The sequence below is a fragment of the Nerophis lumbriciformis genome, linkage group LG04 (genome assembly GCF_033978685.3).
Source record: "Nerophis lumbriciformis linkage group LG04, RoL_Nlum_v2.1, whole genome shotgun sequence".
Taxonomy (NCBI): domain Eukaryota; kingdom Metazoa; phylum Chordata; class Actinopteri; order Syngnathiformes; family Syngnathidae; genus Nerophis; species Nerophis lumbriciformis.
Window position 1 is genome coordinate 66,795,001 of NC_084551.2, and position 27,857 is coordinate 66,822,857.

Here is a 27,857-nt window from a genome sequence, read left to right on the forward strand (position 1 = left end):
TTGTATTTTTATTTGTATTTTTTCTGACTCCTTATTACATCCAGCCATAGAATTATACATTGAAATAAACATATTTGAAATAATTAATTTTAAATTATCATAATAATTCATTTAAAATGACCATATTTAATTATTAAAATAATTGCTTGTTTATCAACAACTTTAGCATTTTATTCATTACATTTTGAAACTCTCAGAAGCCAAGTTATGTTATATTCCTTAATATTTATTTATGCAAGTTTGAAGTATCAATTATCTAAACACAGTTTTGTTTGCATATTTTCAGGATGTAGACATAATATATATATATATATACCGTATTTTTCGGACTATAAGTCGCAGTTTTTTTCATAGTTTGGCCGGACTCCAGTGCGACTTATAAATGTTTTTTTCCTTCTTTATTATGCATTTTCGGCAGGTGCGACTTATACTCCGGTGCGACTTATACTCCGAAAAATACGGTATATATGAAATACTTGACTTGGTGAATTCTAGCTGTCAATATACTCCTCCACTCTTAACCACGCCCCCCCCCCCCCCCCCCCCCCCCCCTAAATCGGAGGTCTCAAGGTTGGCAAGTATGCGAATGTACTCGAATGATTGAAAAAAATAAATGTTTTTAAGCTAAATTATTGGTAAACACAGTTTATGTATAAAAATGTACGTAAAACCGCGAGTAATGAATAAAGTTTTCATCAATTAATATATTCTGTAGACATACCCTCATCCGCTCTCTTTTCCTGAAAGCTGATCTGTCCAGTTTTGGAGTTGATGTCAGCAGGCCAGGGAAGCTAGGGTCGATAGGGGGTTTAGCTCGCTCGTCTGTGGGAACAAACTGCCGCCATTGCTTGCCGTGCTAGCGAGGTCCTTTGTCCCTGAATTGCTCACACACTCCGGCAGATTCAATGGGGGTCTGGCGGCAGATTTCTTTGACTTTATGGTTGGAAATGCATCTGCTTTGAGTGTCGCAGGATATCCACACATTCTTGCCATCTCTGTCGTAGCATAGCTTTCGTCGGTAAAGTGTGCGGAACAAACGACTGACCATTTCGTCGGTTTTTCCCCACAGCCTCGTATTTTGAACAAATTTCGTCCAATTTCTTGCCACTTTGGCATCTTTGGGCCACTGGTGCAACTTGAATCCGTCCCTGTTCGTGTTGTTACACCCTCCGACAACACACCCGACGAAAGTGAGAAAATGGCGGATTGCTTCCCGATGATTGCTCCGAGAGCGAATAATAGAAAGGCGTTTAATTCGCCAAAATTCACCCATTTAGAGTTCGGAAATGGGTTAAAAAAATATATGGTCTTTTTTCTGCAACATCAAGGTATATATTGACGCTTACATAGGTCTGGTGATAATGTTCCCCTTTAAGAATATTTTTCAACACATTGAGAAAAAAGATCTATTTTTTTTTTCTGTTAAGAAAAGTGCACTTGTTATTAGTGAAAATATACTTATTTTAACGTATTTTTGGGTTCATTACTAATTAGGGCCCGCATGGCCGATTGCATAAGGACTCCCACAGGGAGTCCTTATGCAATGGGACATAAGGACCTATTGAATTTGTAAGGTTTTATTATTAGGGCCCGCATGGCCCATTGCATAAGGACTCCCACAGGGAGTCCTTATGCAATGGGACATAAGGACCTATTGAATTTGTAAGGTTTTATTCTTTCTTTATTATTATTCTTCCGCCGCCTCTTTGAGCACTAATTTGACCCACTTAACATGCTTCAAAACTCACCATATTTGACCCACACATCAGGACCTGCGAAAATTGTCTTTTAATAAAAAAACCGAACCCCAAAACTCAAAATTGTGCTCTAGCGCCCCCTAGGGAAAAAAAACTAGACTGCCTGTAACTCCCACTAGGAAGGTCGGAGAGACATGAAACAAAATTCTTTATGTAGGTCTGACTCAGACCTACATTTCATAATTGTACATCATCGGGCGGAAATCAACAGGAAGTTGGCAATTCCCCCTTCAAGACAAAAAGTACTAAAAACAGTCACTTTTGCCTCTTTGAGCTGTAATTTGACCCCCTTAACATGCTTCAAAATTCACCAAACTGAACGCACACATCAGGACTGGCAAACATTGCGATCTAAAAAAAAAAACCTAACCCCAAATCTCAAAATTGTGCTCTACTGCAATTTTTTAATAAAACGCAAAAAAAACTGCTCCTCGGATGAAAAATCTGACAAAACTGCCTGTAACTCCCACTGGGAAGGTCGGAGAGACATGAAACCTCTATGTAGGTCTCACTTAGACCTACATTTCATAAATTGACAAAAATCAACAGGAAGTTTGCTATTCCCCCTTCAAAACAAATTTTTTGTAAAAACCGGTCACCTCCCTTCAAAAACGATCTCCTCTGAGCGCGTTTGTCGTTTCGGCTTCAAACTAACACAGGAGAGAGATTGAACCCTTGTGATTACAATGACAGAAGCGCTTTTTTTTTCTAACTGCTCCGGTTTTGATTTTATGACCCTTCAAAGACCCGCTGCGCTGATGCTGCTGCGCTGCTGTTTTTTTAAGACGGCTGCTTAAAAGCAGGAAGCACCAACGTGCCCACACAATGCAGACAAGGTAGGTACACTAGACAAAAGTCTTGGGACACTTCAGACTAAAAGTAGACAAAAGTATTGGGACACTTAGGACTAGCACCTGCCAAAATACGCGGGCCCGAACAACGCTGCTTGCAGCTTTAATTATTATTATTTTTATTATTCCGCCGCCTCTTTGAGCACTAATTTGACCCACTTAACATGCTTCAAAACTCACCATATTTGACCAACACATCAAGAAAATTGTCTTTTAATAAAAACTACTAAAAGTAGACAAAAGTATTGGGACACTTAGGACTAGCACCTGCCAAATACGCGGGCCCGACCAATGCTGCTTGCAGCTTTAATTTTTTCTTGTTTTTGAACACTGACTTTTTGCAGTGTACTTTACTTTTTGAGACAAAACTGCCTGCAACTTCCAGTAGGAATGTCGTAGAGACATCACTTAGACTTACATTTCATATATTAACAACCCCCAGCAAAAATCAACAGGAAGTTTGCAATTCCCCCTTCAAAACAAAAGTTTTGTAAAAACCGGTCACCTTTTTTCAAAAATTATCTCCTCTGAGCGCGTTTGTCGTGTCGGCTTCAAACTTGCACAGGAGAGAGATTGAACCCTTCTGATTAAAAGTTGACGAAAGAGTTTTAATTACTACTCCGGTTTGGATTTTATGTGCCGTCAAAGTCGGTCCCGTCCATCGCTGCTTGCAGCTTGAATTTTTTCTTGTTTTTGAACACTGACTTTTTGCAGTGTACTTTACTTTTTGAGACAAAACTGCCTGCAACTTCCAGTAGGAATGTCGTAGAGACATCACTTAGACTTACATTTCATATATTAACAACCCCCAGCCAAAATCAACAGGAAGTTTGCAATTCCCCCTTCAAAACAAAAGTTTTGTAAAAACCGGTCACCTTTTTTCAAAAATTATCTCCTCTGAGCGCGTTTGTCGTGTCGGCTTCAAACTTGCACAGGAGAGAGATTGAAACCTTCTGATTAAAAGTTGACGAAATAGTTTTAATTACTACTCCGGTTTGGATTTTATGTGCCGTCAAAGTCGGTCCCGTCCATCGCTGCTTGCAGCTTGAATTTTTTCTTGTTTTTGAACACTGACTTTTTGCAGTGTACATTACTTTTTGAGACAAAACTGCCTGCAACTTCCAGTAGGAATGTCGTAGAGACATCACTTAGACCTACATTTCATATATTAACAACCCCCAGCAAAAATCAACAGGAAGTTTGCAATTCCCCCTTCAAAACAAAAGTTTTGTAAAAACCGGTCACCTTTTTTCAAACATTATCTCCTCTGAGCGCGTTTGTCGTGTCGGCTTCAAACTTGCACAGGATAGAGATTGAACCCTTCTGATTAAAAGTTGACCAAAGAGTTATAATTACTGCTCCGGTTTGGATTTTATGTGCCGTCAAAGTTGGTCCCATCCAATTTTTTCTTGTTTTTGAACACTGACTTTTTGCAGTGTACTTTACTTTTTGAGACAAAACTGCCTGCAACTTCCAGTAGGAATGTCGTAGAGACATCACTTAGACTTACATTTCATATATTAACAACCCCCAGCCAAAATCAACAGGAAGTTTGCAATTCCCCCTTCAAAACAAAAGTTTTGTAAAAACCGGTCACCTTTTTTCAAAAATGATCTCCTCTGAGCGCGTTTGTCGTGTCGGCTTCAAACTTGCACAGGAGAGAGATTGAACCCTTCTGATTTTAAAGTTGACAAAAGAGTTTTAATTACTACTCCGGTTTGGATTTTATGTGCCGTCAAAGTCGGTCCCGTCCATCGCTGCTTGCAGCTTGAATTTTTTCTTGTTTTTGAACACTGACTTTTTGCAGTGTACTTTACTTTTTGAGACAAAACTGCCTGCAACTTCCAGTAGGAATGTCGTAGAGACATCACTTAGACTTACATTTCATATATTAACAACCCCCAGCAAAAATCAACAGGAAGTTTGCAATTCCCCCTTCAAAACAAAAGTTTTGTAAAAACCGGTCACCTTTTTTCAAAAATGATCTCCTCTGAGCGCGTTTGTCGTGTCGGCTTCAAACTTGCACAGGAGAGAGATTGAACCTTTCTGATTAAAAGCTGACGGAAGAGTTTTAATTACTACTCCGGTTTGGATTTTATGTGCCGTCAAAGTCGATCCCATCCAATTTTTTCTTGTTTTTGAACACGGACTTTTTGCAGTGTACTTTACTTTTTCATTGCAAGTCCCTAATACTCCTTATTTCGCTGCAGCAGGAAGGCCTTCTTCTCTTTCTCTCTTTCCCCTCCCAGGAATACTTTACAGTCCCAAACCGCTCTGCAGTAAAAACACACGCACACTCGCTGGGTGCAAAATGATCCCAGGCATGTAAAATTAGAAATCGGGAAGGGGGGGAAAGAAAAAAAAAAAAGAGCACACTCACTGCGGTGGCATGTGAACTAATGATGGGTTGGTAGAGAGAAAGTCGGAGGTGATGAAATTGTCACCTTTTGTGGGCGTCGCCTCGGCGGTTTTGGGCGCTGCCACCCGGGCCCTCCTTGCGGTGGGTGCCCGCTGCAGAAGCATACAGGGTGGAGGTATGTGTGTGATGAAGATGAACAGATTCCAAGTCACCCTATTATCATCATTATGCAAGCGGGGCTGCCAATGGTGCAACAACAGGACCGAGTCCATACGCAGACATACCAAGGCACACATTTCCCTCCGACCCCTGCTCTGAGGCAAAGGCGACGCTGGCACACAGCCCGCCGCGGGGACCGAGCGCCAGTGTGTGCCCAGCTGCATGCCAACTGCGCCCGCAGGCTGCCCAGGCACCCTCCCACCCCCCCTCCTGCACGCACCCCAGGGAGCAAACGGCCTCTACGCCATGTTCTCCACTCGTCCTCCCTCTCAGCCTCCCAATTTTGTTCTCTCGCTTCCTCGCCCGTCCCCCCGTCCATCCCTCCATCTCACTCTGGCTGCAAGTCCTGGGGAGTGACTGACAGGCTGTGAATTGCTCTGAGGCTATATACCCGGATTAAAGGCGAGGCACACACACACGCGCGCACACACACACACACACACACGTTCTTGTATTTGTCACTTTCTTGAGACCTCCTGAAAAAATGCCCACCTCTTTAGGACCACCCTTTCTAGATATATAAAGATTTGCATTGACAACATTAATGATATATACATACTATCATACTTGCCAACCCTCCCGAATTTCCCGGGAGACTCCCGAAATTCAGCGCCTCTCCCGAAAACCTCCCGGGACAAATATTCTCCCGAAAATCTCCCGATTTTCAGCCGTAGCTGGAAGCCACGCCCCCTCCAGCTCCATGCGGACCTGAGTGAGGACGGCCTTTTTTCATGATGGGAGGACAACAGGGTGACAAGAATTAAATCATCCAGACTAGAGATACATTGTATTATTATGTTTATCTTACCTAAAAATAAATATATTTATTAATTAAAATAAAAAAAAAACTACCGTATTTTCCGCACTGTAAGGCGCACCTAAAAACCACAAATTTTCTCAAAAGCTGACAGTGCGCCTTATAACCCCGTGCGCTTTATATAAGGATTAATATTAAGATTCATTTTCATAAAGTTTTGGTCTCGTAACTACGGTAAACAGCCGCCATCTTTTTTCCCGGTAGAACAGGAAGCGCTTCTTCTTCTACGCAAGCAACCGCCAAGGTAAGCACCCGCCCCCATAGAACAGGAAGCGCTTCTTCTTCTACTGTAAGCAACCACCTGCCCGCGTAGAAGAAGAAAAAGCGCGCGGATATTACCGTACGTTTCATTTCCTTTGTGTGTTTACATCTATAAAGACCACAAAATGGCTCCTACTAAGCGACAGGGATCCGGTTCATGAAAAGACGCAATCTCTCCATCCGCACACGGATTACTATTTCACAGCAACTGATATTCCTGTGAACCGCACTGTGGATACAACGGGAGCACGTACGGTGAATATTCGCACCACAGGGAATGAGAAGTCACCCTTCACTGTGGTTCTAGCTTGCCATGCTAATGGCCAGAAACTTCCACCCATGGTGATATTCAAAAGGAAGACCTTGCCAAAAGAGACCTTTCCAGCCGGCGTCATCATAAAAGCTAACTCGAAGGGATGGATGGATGAAGAAAAGATGAGCGAGTGGTTAAGGTAAGTTTAAGTTTACGCGAAGAGGCCGGGTGGCTTTTTTCACGCAGCTCCGTCCATGTTGATATACGACTCCATGCGCGCCCACATCACGCTGGTTTTAATATATTATTAAAGTTTGACTGACCTATTTGACTGTTTTTTTGACATTCCTTTAGCGCAGTTAGATGCGGCTTACAACACGGGGCGGCTTATAGGTGGACAAAGTTTTGAAATATGCCGTTCATTGAAGGCGCGGCTTATAACCCAGGGCGCCTTATGGTGCGGAAAATACGGTAAATAAATGTTTACTATATTTTGCTAAAACATCAAAATTAATTGTATCGTTATTTGTATTTTTTCCTGACTCCTTATTACATCCAGCCATAGAATTATACATTAAAAATAAACATATTTGCAATAATTGATTTTAAATGATCATAATAATTCATTTAAAATGACCATATTTAATTATTAAAATAATTGCTTGTTTATCAACAACTTTAGCATTTTATTCATTACATTTTGAAACTCTCAGAAGCCAAGTTTTGTTATATTCCTTAATATTTATTTATGCAAGTTTGAAGTATCAATTATCTAAACACAGTTTTGTTTTCATATTTTCAGGATGTAGATATACATATATATATATATATATATATATATATATATATTAAATACTTGACTTGGTGAATTCTAGCTGTCAATATACTCCTCCCCTCTTAACCACGCCCTCAACCACGCTCCGCCCCACTCCCGACCACGCCCCCACCCCCCACCCCCCGAAATCGGAGGTCTCAAGGTTGGCAAGTATGATACTATGCAAGTATAAAAAAGCTTGTTGTGAAAAATGAGTTGGAATTTCACAAGAAAAACTTTGGAATTTTGCCAGTATTTTAAGAAAAGTCGGAATTGTACTCAATGCAAGTCAAAATTTAGCAAGACAAGCTGAACATTTGTGCAGTGTTATGATAAAAGTTGGAATTTTACTTAATGGCAGTCGCAATTTTACAAGAAAAGCTTCAAATGTTGGCAATATTATAATAATATTCGGAATTTTATTTGGCAAAATGATGACAAAAGTCATGATTTTACTTTAAAAAATTCACTATTTTACACGAACAACAAAAATAATTGGCAATGTTGTGATAAAAGTCAGAATCCTACATGACAAATGTCACCATTTTGCAATAAAAGTAATAATTTTACATTAGAATGTCATTATTTTAGGAGAAAATATTGCAATATTACAGAAACAGAAAGAATATGAGAAATTGCTCCCAGTTTTATAAGAAAAAAGTCGACACATTGTGAGAAAAAGACTGCTTATAGTCATTTTTTATTTATTTATTTTTTATTTTTTTGTAATTGGTTTTTAATCTTCATTATTTACTTTAAGTTATTATAGTATTTCTCTCTATATATATTCATTAGATTTTTTTTTTTAATTCAAATTTTGTCCAAAGGGGGCACATTTTTATTTCTTACACACACTTGTTATTTCATATGTTGACAAGAGGGGGAGCACTTTTAAAACCGATACACAGTCCATTTGAAAAATCCCTCCTTTTTGGGACCACCCTCATTTTGATAGATTTCACCACCAGGGGTGCAAAAGAGACATTCTCTATTAGATGCAATGGTTTTCCGTATTGGGGCCATGATTTATGTCCTAACTTGTTCACACCTCCTCCTATGGAAGATACTTTTCCTTGTTGATGTCTCAAGAAGGATAGAAATACAAGAACACACACACACACACACACTCTTGTATTTATTACCTTCTTGAGACCTCTGAAAAATGCCTACCTCTTTAGGACCACCCTTTCTAGATATATAAAGATTTGCATTGACAACATTAATAATATATACATACTATGCGAGTATAAAAAAGCTTGTTGTGAAAAATGAGTTGGAATTTCACAAGAAAAACTTTGGAATTTTGCCAGTATTTTAAGAAAAGTCGGAATTTTACTCAATGCAAGTCAAAATTTAGCAAGACAAGCTGATCATTTGTGCGGTGTTATGACAAAAGTTGGAATTTTACTTAATGGCAGTCGCAATTTTACAAGAAAAGCTTCAAATGTTGGCAATATTATAATAATATTCGGAATTTTATTTGGCAAAATGATGACAAAAGTCATGATTTTACTTAAAAAAATTCACTATTTTACACGAACAACAAAAAAAATTGGCAATGTTGTGATAAAAGTCAGAATTCTACATGACAAATGTCACCATTTTGCAATAAAAGTAATAATTTTACGTTAAAATGTCATTATTTTACGAGAAAAAAATGCAATATTACAGAAACAGAAATAATAGAAAAATAAAGTTTATGAGTTTGAACATCAAATATGTTGTCTTTGTAGAGCATTCAATTGAATATGGGTTGAAAAGGATTTGCAAATCATTGCATTCCATTTATATTTACATCTAGCACAATTTCCCAACTCATATGGAAACGGGGTTTGTATTTACAGATAATGTCTTCAATTCTACAGTTTTATAAACTATTTAAAAAAAATAGAAAAATTACTGTAGAAATTTAGATTAAATTAACCATAAAAATATGATTTTTTTTTTTTTACAGTGCACTAAGTAAAGGCATTGAAGCTTAGGGAAGGCTATGCAGAACCAAAACTAAAACTGAACTGGCTACAAAGTAAACAAAAACAGAATGCTGGACGACAGCAAAGACTTACTGTGGAAGCAAAGACGGCGTCCACAATGTACATCCGAACATGACAACTGAAATATTCTTGATTGCCAAAACAAAGTAGATGTGGGGAAATATCGCTCAAAGGAAGACATGAAACTGCTACAGGAAAATACCACAAAAAAGAGAAAAAGCCACCAAAATAGGAGCGCAAGACAAGAACTAAAACACTACACACAGGAAAATATCAAAAAAAGTCCAAATAAGTCAGGGTGTGATGTGACCAGAGGTGGGTAGAGTAGCCAGAAATTGTACTCAAGTAAGAGTACTGTTACTTTAGAGATTTATTACTCAAGTAAAAGTAAGGAGTAGTCACCCAAATATTTACTTGAGTAAAAGTAAAAAGTATGTTGTAAAAAAACTACTCAAGTACTGAGTAACTGATGAGTAACATACACACACATATCATATATATATATATATATATATATATATATATATATATATATATATGTATATATATACACACACACACATATATACATATATATATATACACACACACACATATATATATATATATATATATATATATATATACATACATTGATATATACAGTATATAATTTATATATATATATTTTTTTTGCCGTTTTTGTTTACATGTTAATAGTGTTTTAATGAATATACATGCATGTTTAACACATATATATTCCTTTCTTTCATGAAGACAAGAATATAAGTTGGTGTATTACCTGATTCTGATGACTTGCATTGATTGTAATCAGACAGTAGTGATGATAACGTCCACGTTTTCAAATGGAGGAGAAAAAAAGTTCCTCCTTTCTGTCTAATACCACATGAAAGTGGTTGGTTTTTGGCTTCTTATTTGTCCAGCTTCCATATTCGTTTTTATACACTTTACAAGAAATACATTGGCGGCAAACTCCGTCGCTTGCTAGCTTGTTTGCACAGGCTTTCGGAGACTCTTATTTTGAAAGCGCAGGCGCGATGGAGCGGCACTTTTATTGTGAAGACAAGAACTGTGCAGTCAGTCTTTAGGCTTTTGACGGGGTGTACGGTTGAAATAAAAAAATGGTCTTTTTTCCGTCACACTTTTGATTTATTGATTGATTGGAACTTTTATTAGTAGATTGCACAGTACAGTACATATTCCGTACGATTGACCACTAAATGGTAACACCCCGATACGTTTTTCAACTTGTTTAAGTCAGGTCATGTGACCGCCTGGCTCTGTTTGATTGGTCCAACGTCACCAGTGACTGCATCTGATTGGTGGAACGAAGTGAAACGTCACCAGTAAGGCAGGCACTATGAAGGTCTGTCTGACAGACCAAAACAAACAAAGCGTGCATTAACAGATGGATAAAAATTAGTAGCGAGTACGTAGTGAGCTGAATGTAGATAAAAGTAGCGGAGTAAAAGTAGCGTTTCCTCTCTATAAATATACTCAAGTAAAAGTAAAAGTATGTTGCATTAAAACTACTCTTAGAAGTACAATTTATCCCAAAAGTTCCTCGAGTAGATGTAACGGCGTAAATGCGGCGCGTTACTACCCACCTCTGGATGTGACAGGTGGTGACAGTACACCTACTTTGAGACAAGAGCTATAGTGATGCATGCTTGGTTATGCTTTAAAGTCATACCCAACAATTGCGACGACGACTTTTTACTGTCAACCGAGTTTCGTCTTTTAACGATTTCTGCTTGATGTCTCAAGAAGGGTAGAAATACAAGAACACCCACATACACACACACACACACACACACACACACACACACACACACACACACACACACTCACTTCACTGAGAATCACATCCACTGTCACAGACACAACTGCTGCCATTCTCATATTGGCCAGCTGCAATACACACTCCAGCCAATGTGGAGTGACAATCTCTTTGTCCAGCGCTCCCTCCATCCCTGGACGTCTGTCTCTTTGGTCACTGGCTGTAATGTTACCCAGCATCCCTCAGTGTGTGTGTGTGTGTGTGTGTGTGTGTGTGTGTGTGTGAGAGAGAGAGGGGGAGATATTGCGTCGCAGTGTGTGGTGTCAGGTCTGGCTGCGTGAGCTGACACTGATTATAGTCTTCACGGCTCACTCCCATCACAGACAAGCATACAGCCAAAAGCCAAAGCCCGTTATTTACAAGAGAAAAAAAAAAAAAAAAAAAAAATGAAAAAAAAAAAGTTGCAATGCTGCACCCGCTTTTCGCGATTGCTTTTTATGCCTTCAGCAGTTTGACTATTTTGCCTTCACAGGCCCCACTGCCCAGTTTCTTGACATAAAAAAATGGCTCGGCCCTAAACGGAGTGTTTGGACTGCCTCAGAGCGTCTAAAGCAATGGTCCCCAACCTTTTTATAACTCTGGACCGCTTGAAAATTTGTCCCACGGACCGGGGGGGGGAGGAATATTATATATATAATATTCCCTTTATTTCGAAAATCCTCGAAAAAATTGTCGCACAGCAGCTAAATGAACACTTCGTGTCTAACAATCTCTGTGAACCTTTTCAATCCGGTTTCAGGGCAAATCACTCTACGGAGACAGCCCTCGCAAAAATGACTAATGATCTACTGCTAACGATGGATTCTGATGCGTCATCTATGTTGCTGCTTCTTCATCTTAGCGCTGCTTTCCATACCGTCCATCATAATATTTTATTAGAGTGTATCAAAACACGTATTGGTATGTCAGACTTAGCTTTGTCGTGGTTTAACTCTTATCTTACTGACATAATAATGTGACCTCGGACTATGTTAAGGTAACGTGCGGAGTTCCTCAGGGTTCGGTTCTTGGCCCTGCACTCTTTAGTAATTACATGCTGCCGCTAGGCGACATCATACGCAAATACGGTGTTAGCTTTCATTGCTATGCTGATGACAGCCAACTCTACATGCCCCTAAAGCTGACCAACACGCCGGATTGTAGTCAGCTGGAGGCGTGTCTTAATGAAATTAAACAATGGATGTCCGCTAACTTCTTGCAACTCAACGCCAAGAAAACGGAAATGCTGATTATCGGTCCTGCTAAACACCGACATTTATTTAATAATACCACCTTAACATTTGACAACCAAGCAATTACACAAGGCGACTCAGTAAAGAATCTGGGTATTATCTTCCACCCAACTCTCTCCTTTGAATCACACATTAAGAGTGTTACTAAAACGGCCTTCTTTCATCTCCGTAATATCGCTAAAATTCGTTCTATTTTATCCACTAGCGACGCTGAGATCATTATTCATGCGTTCGTTACGTCTCGTCTCGACTACTGTAACGTATTATTTTCGGGTCTCCCTATGTCTAGCATTAAAAGACTACAGTTGGTACAAAATGCTGCTGCTAGACTTTTGACAAGAACAAGAAAGTTTGATCATATTACGCCTATATTGTATATACCTTTATATACCTATATACATATATACCTATACTGGCTCACCTGCACTGGCTTCCTGTGCACTTAAGATGTGACTTTAAGGTTTTACTACTTACGTATAAAATACTTCACGGTCTAGCTCCGTCCTATCTTGTCGATTGCATTGTACCATATGTCCCGGCAAGAAATCTGCGTTCAAAGAACTCCGGCTTATTAGTGATTCCCAGAGCCCAAAAAAAGTCTGCGGGCTATAGAGCGTTTTCTATTGGGGCTCCAGTACTATGGAATGCCCTCCCGGTAACAATTAGAGATGCTACCTCAGTAGAAGCATTTAAGTCCCATCTTAAAACTCATTTGTATACTCTAGCCTTTAAATAGCCCCCCTGTTAGACCAGTTGATCTGCCGTTTCTTTTCTTTTCTCCTCTGCTCCCCTTTTCCTTGAGGGGGGGGGGGCACAGGTCCGGTGGCCATGGATGAAGTGCTGGCTGTCCAGAGTCGGGACCCGGGGTGGACCGCTCGCCTGTGCATCGGCTGGGAACATCTTTGCGCTGCTGACCCGTCTCCGCTCGGGATGGTGTCCTGCTGGCCCCACTATGGACTGGACTCTTACTATTATGTTGGATCCACTATGGACTGGACTCTCACAATATTATGTCAGACCCACTCGACATCCATTGCTTTCGGTCTCCCCTAGAGGGGGGGGGGTTACCCACATATGCGGTCCTCTCCAAGGTTTCTCATAGTCATTCACATCGACGTCCCACTGGGGTGAGTTTTCCTTGCCCGTATGTGGGCTTTGTACCGAGGATGTCGTTGTGGCTTGTGCAGCCCTTTGAGACACTTGTGATTTAGGGCTATATAAATAAAGATTGATTGATTGATTGATTGAATATGGTATGGTATTTTTTTATTTATTTTTTTTTGTCATAAAAAAATACAATCATGTGTGCTTACGGACCAGTGACGTGCAGTCACTAGAGGCAGGTGAGGCGGGGGCCTCACCTGCCATCATGGAAAGAAAAAAAATGTAAAAAGAAAAAAAAATTTTTTTAATTGTTATATGTATGCAGTGATTATACTATAAAGTTATTTTCCATTTAACTTCACCAGTTTTAGATTATTTTTATTCAAAATCGCTGAATTTTCACATTTACCGTTCAAATACTGAGAAGAGACGGTGCGGTGAACAGCAGCCAGTCGAGGCACGTCACTCAGTGCCTCAACATGGACGGACTCGGCTAACTGCTGGCCTGCTGTGCAGTGAGACTGTATTGCTATATGAATTATATTATACATTTCCATAGTTTAGTTAGCTGAGGTATATAATGTACAGTGTATTTTGTCAACAACTGTATGTGTGTAACGTATTTCTTGTGCTGAGCGATCATAAAACGGCTGCAAAAGACGCACCGGCTGAGGCTCCAGTAGCCCCGCCTCCTGCACCCCCGCCGTAGAATTGTTACATCAACTAAAGCCCACACTTAAACTTTCCACGTGCAAGATTGAATCTATTTAAAAAAGTTATTTCATAAGAAGCCAAAAAGTGCAAAAACAATAATGTTCGTGTTGGAGGAGTTGTGAATGACTGCGGGGCCACAACAGTAGGTACACCTGCAGGCTGCAGGTGTATCTAATTCACAACTCCTCCAACATGAACATTATTGTTTTTGCACTTTTTGGCTTCTTATTAAATCACTTTTGTAACCTATTTTTATGGGCTTTCCTCTTTGTGATGTCAAGTTCCTGTTATGCGCTGTTATACAGTATATGCCTTGAGCTCTTATTTTGAAGGCGCCAAGAGCGGAAGTGAGAATTATTATGATAATTTAAAATCAATTATTTCAAATATGTTTATTTTAATGTATAAATCTATGGCTGGATGTAATAAGGAGTCATAAAAAAAATACAAATAAAAATACAATTAATTTTGATGTTTTTAGCAAAATATAGTAAAAATGTATTTAGTTTTTTGTTTTTTTCTAATTAATAAATATATTTATTTTTAGGTAAGATAAACATAATAATACAATTGATCTCTAGTCTGGATGATTTAGTTCTTGTCCTCCTGTCATGAAAAAAGGCTGTCCTCACTCAGGTCCGCATGGAGCTGGAGGGGGCGTGGCTTCCAGCTCCGGCAGAAAATCGGGAGATTTTCGGGAGAGGCGCTGAATTTCGGGAGTCTCCCGGAAAATTCGGGAGGGTTGGCAAGTATGCATTAAAGGGGTCATAATGTGCAGATTTTCTCTGAACCTTTAGGTTCAAGTCATCACTAGGAATTGCTGGAAGTGTAATAGTGTGATGTTGTTGCGCTATACTATGAACTAGACAGGGTGTTATATTTATTTTGAAGTAACGCTTTTATTTTGAAGAACCGGATGCCCGGTGCGGGAAGTGTCTTTGCTGTTTTTGCGATTGCATTACTTCCTCTTCCTTCGGACTTTTGAATGAGAAGGTAATAGTTCTTCACTGCTCCGTGTTTCTTCATATTGTAAATATTCTTCCTAAATGTTCCTAGATACTTGAAAAGTTAACCCAATATTGTTGTGGGTACAAGTGATGTGTTGTTTTGAGTAATTTTTATGCACAATTTCGGTTATTTAGACGTAGAGCGTCCATCCATCCATCCATCTTCTTCCGCTTATCCGAGGTCGGGTCGCGGGGGCAGCAGCCTAAGCAGGGAAGCCCAGACTTCCCTCTCCCCAGCCACTTCGTCCAGCTCTTCCCGGGGGACCCCGAGGCGTTCCCAGGCCAGCCGGGAGACATAGTCTTCCCAACGTGTCCTGGGTCTTCCCCGCGGCCTCCTACCGGTCGGACGTGCCCTAAACACCTCCCTAGGGAGGCGTTCGGGTGGCATCCTGACCAGATGCCCGAACCACCTCATCTGGCTCCTCTCCATGTGGAGGAGCAGCGGCTTTGCTTTGAGCTCCCCCCGGATGGCAGAGCTTCTCACCCTATCTCTAAGGGAGAGCCCCGCCACCCGGCGGAGGAAACTCATTTCGGCCGCTTGTACCCGTGATCTTGTCCTTTCGGTCATAACCCAAAGCTCATGACCATAGGTGAGGATGGGAACGTAGATCGACCGGTAAATTGAGAGCTTTGCCTTCCGGCTCAGCTCCTTCTTCACCACAACGGATCGATACAGCGTCCGCATTACTGAAGACGCCGCACCGATCCGCCTGTCGATCTCACGATCCACTCTTCCGTCACTCGTGAACAAGACTCCGAGGTACTTGAACTCCTCCACTTGGGGCAAGATCTCCTCCCCAACCCGGAGATGGCACTCCACCCTTTTCCGGGAGAGAACCATGGACTCGGACTTGGAGGTGCTGATTCTCATCCCAGTCGCTTCACACTCGGCTGCGAACCGATCCAGCGAGAGCTGAAGATCCTGGCCAGATGAAGCCATCAGGACCACATCATCTGCAAAAAGCAGAGACTTAATCCTGCAGCCACCAAACCAGATCCCCTCAACGCCTTGACTGCACCTAGAAATTCTGTCCATAAAAGTTATGAACAGAATGGGTGACAAAGGGCAGCCTTGGCGGAGTCCAACCCTCACTGGAAACGTGTCCGACTTACTGCCGGCAATGCGGACCAAGCTCTGACACTGATCATACAGGGAGCGGACCGCCAAAATCAGACAGTCCGATACCCCATACTCTCTGAGCACTCCCCACAGGACTTCCCAAGGGACACGGTCGAATGCCTTCTCCAAGTCCACAAAACACATGTAGACTGGTTGGGCAAACTCCCATGCACCCTCAAGGACCCTGCCCAGAGTATAGAGCTGGTCCACAGTTCCACGACCAGGACGAAAACCACACTGTTCCTCCTGAATCCGAGGTTCGACTATCCGGCGTAGCCTCCTCTCCAGTACACCTGAATAGACCTTACCGGGAAGGCTGAGGAGTGTGATCCCACGATAGTTAGAACACACCCTCCGGTTCCCCTTCTTAAAGGAGGAACACCGGGTTCAACACCGTGTATGGCGAGGATGGTGTTCTGCCGACCTCGACTGCGGATGTTGTGGATCGGTGGAGGGAATACTTCGAAGACCTCCTCAATCCCACCAACACGTCTTCCTATGAGGAAGCAGTGCCTGGGGAATCTGTGGTGGGCTCTTCTATTTCTGGGGCTGAGGTTGCTGAGGTAGTTAAAAAGCTCCTCGGTGGCAAGGCCCCGGGGGTGGATGAGACCGCCCGGAGTTCCTTAAGGCTCTGGATGCTGTGGGGCTGTCTTGGTTGACAAGACTCTGCAGCATCGCGTGGACATCGGGGGCGGTACCTCTGGATTGGCAGACCGGGGTGGTGGTTCCTCTCTTTAAGAAGGGGAACGTAGAGCGTCGACTGTGTAAATTGTTTGATAGTACTTACGCATGGTGTTTGCATCACACAGGCGCAGATATCACTCCGCCAGAAAGTTGAGACCTGTGTGTGTGTGTTTCATGTTTCCAACACAGGTTTCCAATAAATACTGAACCGACGGCATGGTGAAGTGTCTTTTATTTTTTAAAAATTACACAACGCAGAATAAGACTCACTACAGAAGGACAAAAAAAAATAAACCGTCGAGAAAACTTTGTCTGCATGTTGCGCTTTCTCGGTAGAACTGGTGCATTAACTTAATGGCTTTCTGTGGAGACACATGCTCCTCTGTGCCCATTGTGCCAAATGATAGGCCGCACTGTAGAGTGTATAATTAATCTAACAAGCCTTCTTGTGTCCACCCCCCGAAAGCCACGACAAGCGTGGAGAGTAACAAACTGACGTCTGATGCTCACCCTCGCATCTAAAGCCACGCGTGCTCTCGCTTTCCAGTGTCATGGACTGTTTTATGCCTCGTATATAAAACGCCATGCATGGCCAGCCAAGCGCTTAATGGCCACATTTGACTAACCCGGGGGCGGAGCCTGCTGTCGGCGAGACAGGGTCGCGTTGTGCACCATGCAGGTGAGATAATGAGGACGGCAGACGGATTGAAGGTGATTAGCACAGAGAAGGGGAGGGCCTGTGCCCCGCGAGACACAACAGAGGTAGTCACCTCGTCATCTGCCGCCTCAGCGGGCGTCAACGCGACGTGCCGCACGACGTCGGCGGCTTGTGAGACTCATGTGACAGGAACCAGCGTGCTCAGCTGACGCAACTGTCGTGACCAGAATGGCAGCATATTAACAGATTGATAACAATGTTACCGTGTTTTGATAGAAGCAGTTACCTGCACTCTAAAGCCTGCAGGTGCCTTTTTACTAGGGCTGTCAAGGTAAACGAAATAATAATGTGGTAACTATTAAGTTTTTGGACTCTCACACTATTATGTTAGATCCACTGAGGACTGGACTCTCACTATTATGTTAGATCCACTATGGACTGGACTATCACTATTATGTTAGATCCACTATGGACTGGACTCTCACTATTATGTTAGATCCACTATGGACTGGACTCTCTCACTATTATGTTAGATCCACTATGGACTGGACTCTCGCTATTATGTTAGATCCACTATGGACTGGACTCTCACACTATTGTGTTAGATCCACTATGGACTGGACTCTCACTATTATGTTAGATCCACTATGGACTGGACTCTCACTATTATGTTAGATCCACTATGGACTGGACTCTCACTATTATGTTAGATCCACTATGGACTGTACTCTCACTATTATGTTAGATCCACTATGGACTGGACTCTCACTATTATGTTAGATCCACTATGGACTGGACTCTCACTATTATGTTAGATCCACTATGGACTGGACTCTCACTATTATGTTAGATCCAATATGGGCTGGACTCTCACTATTATGTTAGATCCACTATGGACTGGACTCTCACTATTATGTTAGATCCACTATGGACTGGACTCTCACTATTATGTTAGATCCACTATGGACTGGACTCTCATTATTATGTTAGATCCACTATGGACTGGACTATCACTATTATGTTAGATCCACTATGGACTGGACTCTCACTATTATGTTAGATCCACTATGGACTGGACTCTCACTATTATGTTAGATCCACTATGGACTGGACTCTCACTATTATGTTAGATCCACTATGGACTGGACTCTCACTATTATGTTAGATCCACTATGGACTGGACTCTCACTATTATATTAGATCCACTATGGACTGAACTCTTACTATTATGTTAGATCCACTATGGACTGGACTCTCACACTATTATGTTAGATCCACTATGGACTGGACTCTTACTATTATGTTAGATCCACTATGGACTGGACTCTCACACTATTAACTAGATCCACTATGGACTGGACTCTCACACTATTATGTTAGATCCACTATGGACTGGACTCTCACTATTATGTTAGATCCACTATGGACTGGACTCTCACGATTATGTTAGATCCATTATGGACTGGAGTCTTACTATTATGTTAGATCCACTATGGACTGGACTCTCACACTATTATGTTAGATCCACTATGGACTGGACTCTCACACTATTGTGTTAGATCCACTATGGACTGGACTCTCACTATTATGTTAGATCCACTATGGACTGGACTCTCTCACTATTATGTTAGATCCACTATGGACTGGACTCTCACACTATTGTGTTAGATCCACTATGGACTGGACTCTCACTATTATGTTAGATCCACTATGGACTGGACTCTCACTATTATGTTAGATCCACTATGGACTGAACTCTCACTATTATGTTAGATCCACTATGGACTGGACTTTCACACTATTATGTTAGATCCACTATGGACTGGACTTTCACTATTATGTTAGATCCACTATGGACTGGACTCTCACACTATTATGTTAGATCCATTAGGGACTGGACTCTCACTATTATGTTAGATCCACTATGGACTGGACTCTCACACTATTAACTAGACCCACTGTGGACTGGACTCTCACACTATTATGTTAGATCCACTATGGACTGGACTCTCACTATTATGTTAGATCCACTATGGACTGGACTCTCACTATTATGTTAGATCCACTATGAACTGGACTCTCACTATTATGTTAGATCCACTATGGACTGGACTCTCACACTATTATGTTAGATCCACTATGGACTGGACTCTCACACTTTTATGTTAGATCCACTATGGACTGGACTCTCACACTATTATGTTAGATCCACTATGGACTGGACTCTCACTATTATGTTAGATCCACTATGGACTGGACTCTCACACTATTATGTTAGATCCACTATGGACTGGACTCTCACTATTATGTTAGATCCACTATGGACTGGACTCTCACACTATTATGTTAGATCCACTATGGACTGGACTCTCACTATTATGTTAGATCCACTATGGACTGGACTCTCACACTATTATGTTAGATCCACTATGATATGGACTAGATCCACTATGGACTGGACTTTCACAATACTATGTCAGACCCACTCGACATCCATTGCATTCGGTCTCCCCTAAAGGGGGGGGGGGGGTTACCCACATATGCGGTCCTCTCCAAGGTTTCTCATAGTCATTCACATCGACGTCCCACTGGGGTGAGTTTTTCTTTGCCCTTATGTGGGCTCTGTACCGAGGATGTCGTTGTGGCTTGTGCAGCCCTTTGAGACACTTGTGATTTAGGGCTATATACATAAACATTGATTGATTGATTGATTATTTGATTTTGATATGTTATGTTGATATAGATTGAAAATTAACACCAAAAAGTTGACTGATGAACGTTATCACATAATTTATTCGGAAAATATAAATAACGACAAATAAAGATAGACTACTATTAACCGCAACATGTACCGTATTTTCCGCACCATAAGGCGCCCTGGGTTATAAGCCGCGCCTTCAATGAACGGCATATTTCAAAACTTTGTCCACCTATAAGCCGCCCCGTGTTGTAAGCCGCATCTAACTGCGCTAAAGGAATGTCAAAAAAACAGTCAGATAGGTCAGTCAAACTTTAATAATATATTAAAAACCAGCGTGATGTGGGCGTGCATGGAGTCGTATATCAACATGGACGGAGCTGCGTGAAAAAAGCCACCCGGACTCTTCGCGTAAACTTAAACTTACCTTAACCACTCGCTCATCTTTTCTTCATCCATCCCTTCGAGTTAGCTTTTATGATGACGCCGGCTGGAAAGGTCTCTTTTGGCAAGGTCTTCCTTTTGAATATCACCATGGGTGGAAGTTTCTGGCCATTAGCATGGCAAGCTAGAACCACAGTGAAGGATGACTTCTCATTCCCTGTGGTGCGAATATTCACCGTATGTGCTCCCGTTGTATCCACAGTGCGGTTCACAGGAATATCAGTTGCTGTGAAATAGTAATCCGTGTGCGGATGGAGAGATTGCGTCTTTTCATGAACCGGAAACCTGTCGCTTAGTAGGAGCCATTTTGTGGTCTTTACAGATGTAAACACACAAAGGAAATGAGACTGAGAATGAGCTTTTTCTTCTTCTACGCGGGCGGGTGGTTGCTTACAGTAGAAGAAGAAGCGCTTCCTGTTCTATGGGGGCGGTTGCTTACCTTGGCGGTTGCTTGCGTAGAAGAAGAAGCGCTTCCTGTTCTACGGGGAAAAAAGATGGCGGCTGTTTACCGAAGTTGCGAGATCGAAACTTTATGAAAATGAATCGTAATATTAATCCATATATAAAGCGCACCGGGTTATAAGGCGCACTGTCAGCTTTTGAGAAAATTTGTGGTTTTTAGGTGCGCCTTATAGTGCGGAAAATACGGTAAGTGTAAAAAAAAAACCAACAACATTATGATTTGTACATTTTCCGAATGTGCTTTTATTTTTACACACTTGTCATATAAAATTCTGATTTTTATCACAACATTGCCAATATTCTTCTTCTTGTAAAATAGTGACATTTTTTGAGTAAAATTTTGACTTTTGTCCTAAGTTTGCGAAGTAAAAATTCTGATTATTACTATAATACTAGAGGAGGGCGGGGGAGGGGGAGGGGGGGGGGGTTGGGTTACCCACATATGCGGTCCTCTCCATCGACGTCCCACTGGGGTGAGTTTTTCCTTGCCCTTATGTGGGCTCTGTACCGAGAATGTCGTTGTGGCTTGTGCAGCCCTTTGAGACACTTGTGATTTAGGGCTATATAAATAAACATTGATTGATTGATTGATTGATTGAACATGTTAAAGTTTTCTTATAAAATTGTAACTTTTGTCGAATAAAATTACGACTATTTTTGTAAAATTGCCAACATTTGAAACTGTTCTTGTAAAATTGCGACTGTTATTGAGTAAAATTCCAACTTTTATCATAATATCGCACAAATGTTTCGTTTTTCTTGCAAAATTTTGGCTTGCGTTGAGTAAAATGACAACTTTTGTTATAACACTGCCAAAATTCTACCTTTTTCTTGTGAAATTGTGACCTTTTTCTTGTGAAATTCCAACAATTTTTTTTACAACAAACTTTTTCATATTTGCATAGTAAATCCATATTGTTAATGTTGTAAATACAAAATAAATACATAAAATTCTGATTTTCATCACAATATTGCCAACTTTTTTGTTGTTCTTGTAAAATAGTGACATGTTTTGAGTAAAATTTTGACTTTTGTCCTAATTTTTCCAAGTAAAAATTCTGATTGTTACTATAATATTGCCAACATGTTAAAGTTTTCTTATAAAATTGTAACTTTTGTCGAATAAAATTACGACTATTTTCGTAAAATTGCCAACATTTGAAACTGTTCTTTTAAAATTGCGACTGTTATTGAGTAAAATTCCAACTTTTATCATAATATCGCACAAATGTTTCGTTTTTCTTGCAAAATTTTGGCTTGCGTTGAGTAAAATGACAACTTTTGTTATAACACTGCCAAAATTCTACCTTTTTCTTGTGAAATTGTGACCTTTTTCTTGTGAAATTCCAACAATTTTTTTTACAACAAACTTTTTTATATTTGCATAGTAAATCCATATTGTTAATGTTGTAAATACAAAATAAATAAATAAAATTCTGATTTTCATCACAATATTGCCAACTTTTTTGTTGTTCTTGTAAAATAGTGACATGTTTTGAGTAAAATTTTGACTTTTGTCCTAATTTTTCCAAGTAAAAATTCTGATTGTTACTATAATATTGCCAACATGTTAAAGTTTTCTTACAAAATTGTAACTTTTGTCGAATAAAATTACGACTCTTTTCGTAAAATTGCCAACATTTGAAACTTTTCTTGTAAAATTGCGACTGTTATTGAGTGAAATTCCAACTTTTATCATAATATTGCACAAATGTTCTGTTTTTCTTGCAAAATTTTGGCTTGCGTTGAGTAAAATGACAACTTTTGTTATAACACTGCCAAAATTCTACCTTTTTCTTGTGAAATTGTGACCTTTTTCTTGTGAAATTCCAACAATTTTTTTTACAACAAACTTTTTTATATTTGCATAGTAAATCCATATTGTTAATGTTGTAAATACAAAATAAATAAATAAAATTCTGATTTTCATCACAATATTGCCAACTTTTTTGTTGTTCTTGTAAAATAGTGACATGTTTTGAGTAAAATTTTGACTTTTGTCCTAATTTTTCCAAGTAAAAATTCTGATTGTTACTATAATATTGCCAACATGTTAAAGTTTTCTTATAAAATTGTAACTTTTGTCGAATAAAATTACGACTCTTTTCGTAAAATTGCCAACATTTGAAACTTTTCTTGTAAAATTGCGACTGTTATTGAGTGAAATTCCAACTTTTATCATAATATCGCACAAATATTCTGTTTTTCTTGCAAAATTTTGGCTTGCGTTGAGTAAAATGACAACTTTTGTTATAACACTGCCAGAATTCTACCTTTTTCTTGTGAAATTGTGACCTTTTTCTTGTGAAATTCCAACAATTATTTTTACAACAAACTTTTTTATATTTGCATAGTAAATCCATATTGTTAATGTTGTAAATACAAAATAAATAAATAAAATTCTGATTTTCATCACAATATTGCCAACTTTTTTGTTGTTCTTGTAAAATAGTGACATGTTTTGAGTAAAATTTTGACTTTTGTCCTAATTTTTCCAAGTAAAAATTCTGATTGTTACTATAATATTGCCAACATGTTAAAGTTTTCTTATAAAATTGTAACTTTTGTCGAATAAAATTACGACTCTTTTCGTAAAATTGCCAACATTTGAAACTTTTCTTGTAAAATTGCGACTGTTATTAAATGAAATTCCAACTTTTATCATAATATCGCACAAATGTTCTGTTTTTCTTGCAAAATTTTGGCTTGCGTTGAGTAAAATGACAACTTTTGTTATAATACTGCCAAAATTCTACCTTTTTCTTGTGAAATTGTGACCTTTTTCTTGTGAAATTCCAACAATTTTTTTTACAACAAACTTTTTTATATTTGCATAGTAAATCCATATTGTTAATGTTGTAAATACAAAATAAATAAATAAAATTCTGATTTTCATCACAATATTGCCAACTTTTTTGTTGTTCTTGTAAAATAGTGACATGTTTTGAGTAAAATTTTGACTTTTGTCCTAATTTTTCCAAGTAAAAATTCTGATTGTTACTATAATATTGCCAACATGTTAAAGTTTTCTTATAAAATTGTAACTTTTGTCGAATAAAATTACGACTCTTTTCGTAAAATTGCCAACATTTGAAACTTTTCTTGTAAAATTGCGACTGTTATTGAGTGAAATTCCAACTTTTATCATAATATCGCACAAATGTTCTGTTTTTCTTGCAAAATTTTGGCTTGCGTTGAGTAAAATGACAACTTTTGTTATAACACTGCCAAAATTCTACCTTTTTCTTGTGAAATTGTGACCTTTTTCTTGTGAAATTCCAACAATTTTTTTTACAACAAACTTTTTTATATTTGCATAGTAAATCCATATTGTTAATGTTGTAAATACAAAATAAATAAATAAAATTCTGATTTTCATCACAATATTGCCAACTTTTTTGTTGTTCTTGTAAAATAGTGACATGTTTTGAGTAAAATTTTGACTTTTGTCCTAATTTTTCCAAGTAAAAATTCTGATTGTTACTATAATATTGCCAACATGTTAAAGTTTTCTTATAAAATTGTAACTTTTGTCGAAAAAAATTACGACTCTTTTCGTAAAATTGCCAACATTTGAAACTGTTCTTGTAAAATTGCGACTGTTATTGAGTAAAATTCCAACTTTTATCATAATATCGCACAAATGTTTCGTTTTTCTTGCAAAATTTTGGCTTGCGTTGAGTAATATGACAACTTTTGTTATAACACTGCCAAAATTCTACCTTTTTCTTGTGAAATTGTGACCTTTTTCTTGTGAAATTCCAACAATTTTTTTTACAACAAACTTTTTTATATTTGCATAGTAAATCCATATTGTTAATGTTGTAAATACAAAATAAATAAATAAAATTCTGATTTTCATCACAATATTGCCAACTTTTTTGTTGTTCTTGTAAAATAGTGACATGTTTTGAGTAAAATTTTGACTTTTGTCCTAATTTTTCCAAGTAAAAATTCTGATTGTTACTATAATATTGCCAACATGTTAAAGTTTTCTTATAAAATTGTAACTTTTGTCGAATAAAATTACGACTCTTTTCGTAAAATTGCCAACATTTGAAACTTTTCTTGTAAAATTGCGACTGTTATTGAGTGAAATTCCAACTTTTATCATAATATCGCACAAATATTCTGTTTTTCTTGCAAAATTTTGGCTTGCGTTGAGTAAAATGACAACTTTTGTTATAACACTGCCAGAATTCTACCTTTTTCTTGTGAAATTGTGACCTTTTTCTTGTGAAATTCCAACAATTATTTTTACAACAAACTTTTTTATATTTGCATAGTAAATCCATATTGTTAATGTTGTAAATACAAAATAAATAAATAAAATTCTGATTTTCATCACAATATTGCCAACTTTTTTGTTGTTCTTGTAAAATAGTGACATGTTTTGAGTAAAATTTTGACTTTTGTCCTAATTTTTCCAAGTAAAAATTCTGATTGTTACTATAATATTGCCAACATGTTAAAGTTTTCTTATAAAATTGTAACTTTTGTCGAATAAAATTACGACTCTTTTCGTAAAATTGCCAACATTTGAAACTTTTCTTGTAAAATTGCGACTGTTATTAAATGAAATTCCAACTTTTATCATAATATCGCACAAATGTTCTGTTTTTCTTGCAAAATTTTGGCTTGCGTTGAGTAAAATGACAACTTTTGTTATAATACTGCCAAAATTCTACCTTTTTCTTGTGAAATTGTGACCTTTTTCTTGTGAAATTCCAACAATTTTTTTTACAACAAACCTTTTTATATTTGCATAGTAAATCCATATTGTTAATGTTGTAAATACAAAATAAATAAATAAAATTCTGATTTTCATCACAATATTGCCAACTTTTTTGTTGTTCTTGTAAAATAGTGACATGTTTTGAGTAAAATTTTGACTTTTGTCCTAATTTTTCCAAGTAAAAATTCTGATTGTTACTATAATATTGCCAACATGTTAAAGTTTTCTTATAAAATTGTAACTTTTGTCGAATAAAATTACGACTCTTTTCGTAAAATTGCCAACATTTGAAACTTTTCTTGTAAAATTGCGACTGTTATTGAGTGAAATTCCAACTTTTATCATAATATCGCACAAATGTTCTGTTTTTCTTGCAAAATTTTGGCTTGCGTTGAGTAAAATGACAACTTTTGTTATAACACTGCCAAAATTCTACCTTTTTCTTGTGAAATTGTGACCTTTTTCTTGTGAAATTACAACAATTTTTTTTACAACAAACTTTTTTATATTTGCATAGTAAATCCATATTGTTAATGTTGTAAATACAAAATAAATAAATAAAATTCTGATTTTCATCACAATATTGCCAACTTTTTTGTTGTTCTTGTAAAATAGTGACATGTTTTGAGTAAAATTTTGACTTTTGTCCTAATTTTTCCAAGTAAAAATTCTGATTGTTACTATAATATTGCCAACATGTTAAAGTTTTCTTATAAAATTGTAACTTTTGTCGAAAAAAATTACGACTCTTTTCGTAAAATTGCCAACATTTGAAACTGTTCTTGTAAAATTGCGACTGTTATTGAGTAAAATTCCAACTTTTATCATAATATCGCACAAATGTTTCGTTTTTCTTGCAAAATTTTGGCTTGCGTTGAGTAAAATGACAACTTTTGTTATAACACTGCCAAAATTCTACCTTTTTCTTGTGAAATTGTGACCTTTTTCTTGTGAAATTCCAACAATTTTTTTTACAACAAACTTTTTTATATTTGCATAGTAAATCCATATTGTTAATGTTGTAAATACAAAATAAATAAATAAAATTCTGATTTTCATCACAATATTGCCAACTTTTTTGTTGTTCTTGTAAAATAGTGACATGTTTTGAGTAAAATTTTGACTTTTGTCCTAATTTTTCCAAGTAAAAATTCTGATTGTTACTATAATATTGCCAACATGTTAAAGTTTTCTTATAAAATTGTAACTTTTGTCGAATAAAATTACGACTCTTTTCGTAAAATTGCCAACATTTGAAACTTTTCTTGTAAAATTGCGACTGTTATTGAGTAAAATTCCAACTTTTATCATAATATCGCACAAATGTTCCGTTTTTCTTGCAAAATTTTGGCTTGCGTTGAGTAAAATGACAACTTTTGTTATAATACTGCCAGAAATTCTACGTTTTTCTTGTGAAATTCCAACAATTTTTTTTTACAACAAACTTTTTTATATTTGCATAGTAAATCCATATTGTTAATGTTGTAAATACAAAATAAATAAATAAAATTCTGATTTTCATCACAATATTGCCAACTTTTTTGTTGTTCTTGTAAAATAGTGACATGTTTTGAGTAAAATTTTGACTTTTGTCCTAATTTTTCCAAGTAAAAATTCTGATTGTTACTATAATATTGCCAACATGTTAAAGTTTTCTTATAAAATTGTAACTTTTGTCGAATAAAATTACGACTCTTTTCGTAAAATTGCCAACATTTGAAACTTTTCTTGTAAAATTGCGACTGTTATTGAGTGAAATTCCAACTTTTATCATAATATCGCACAAATGTTCTGTTTTTCTTGCAAAATTTTGGCTTGCGTTGAGTAAAATGAC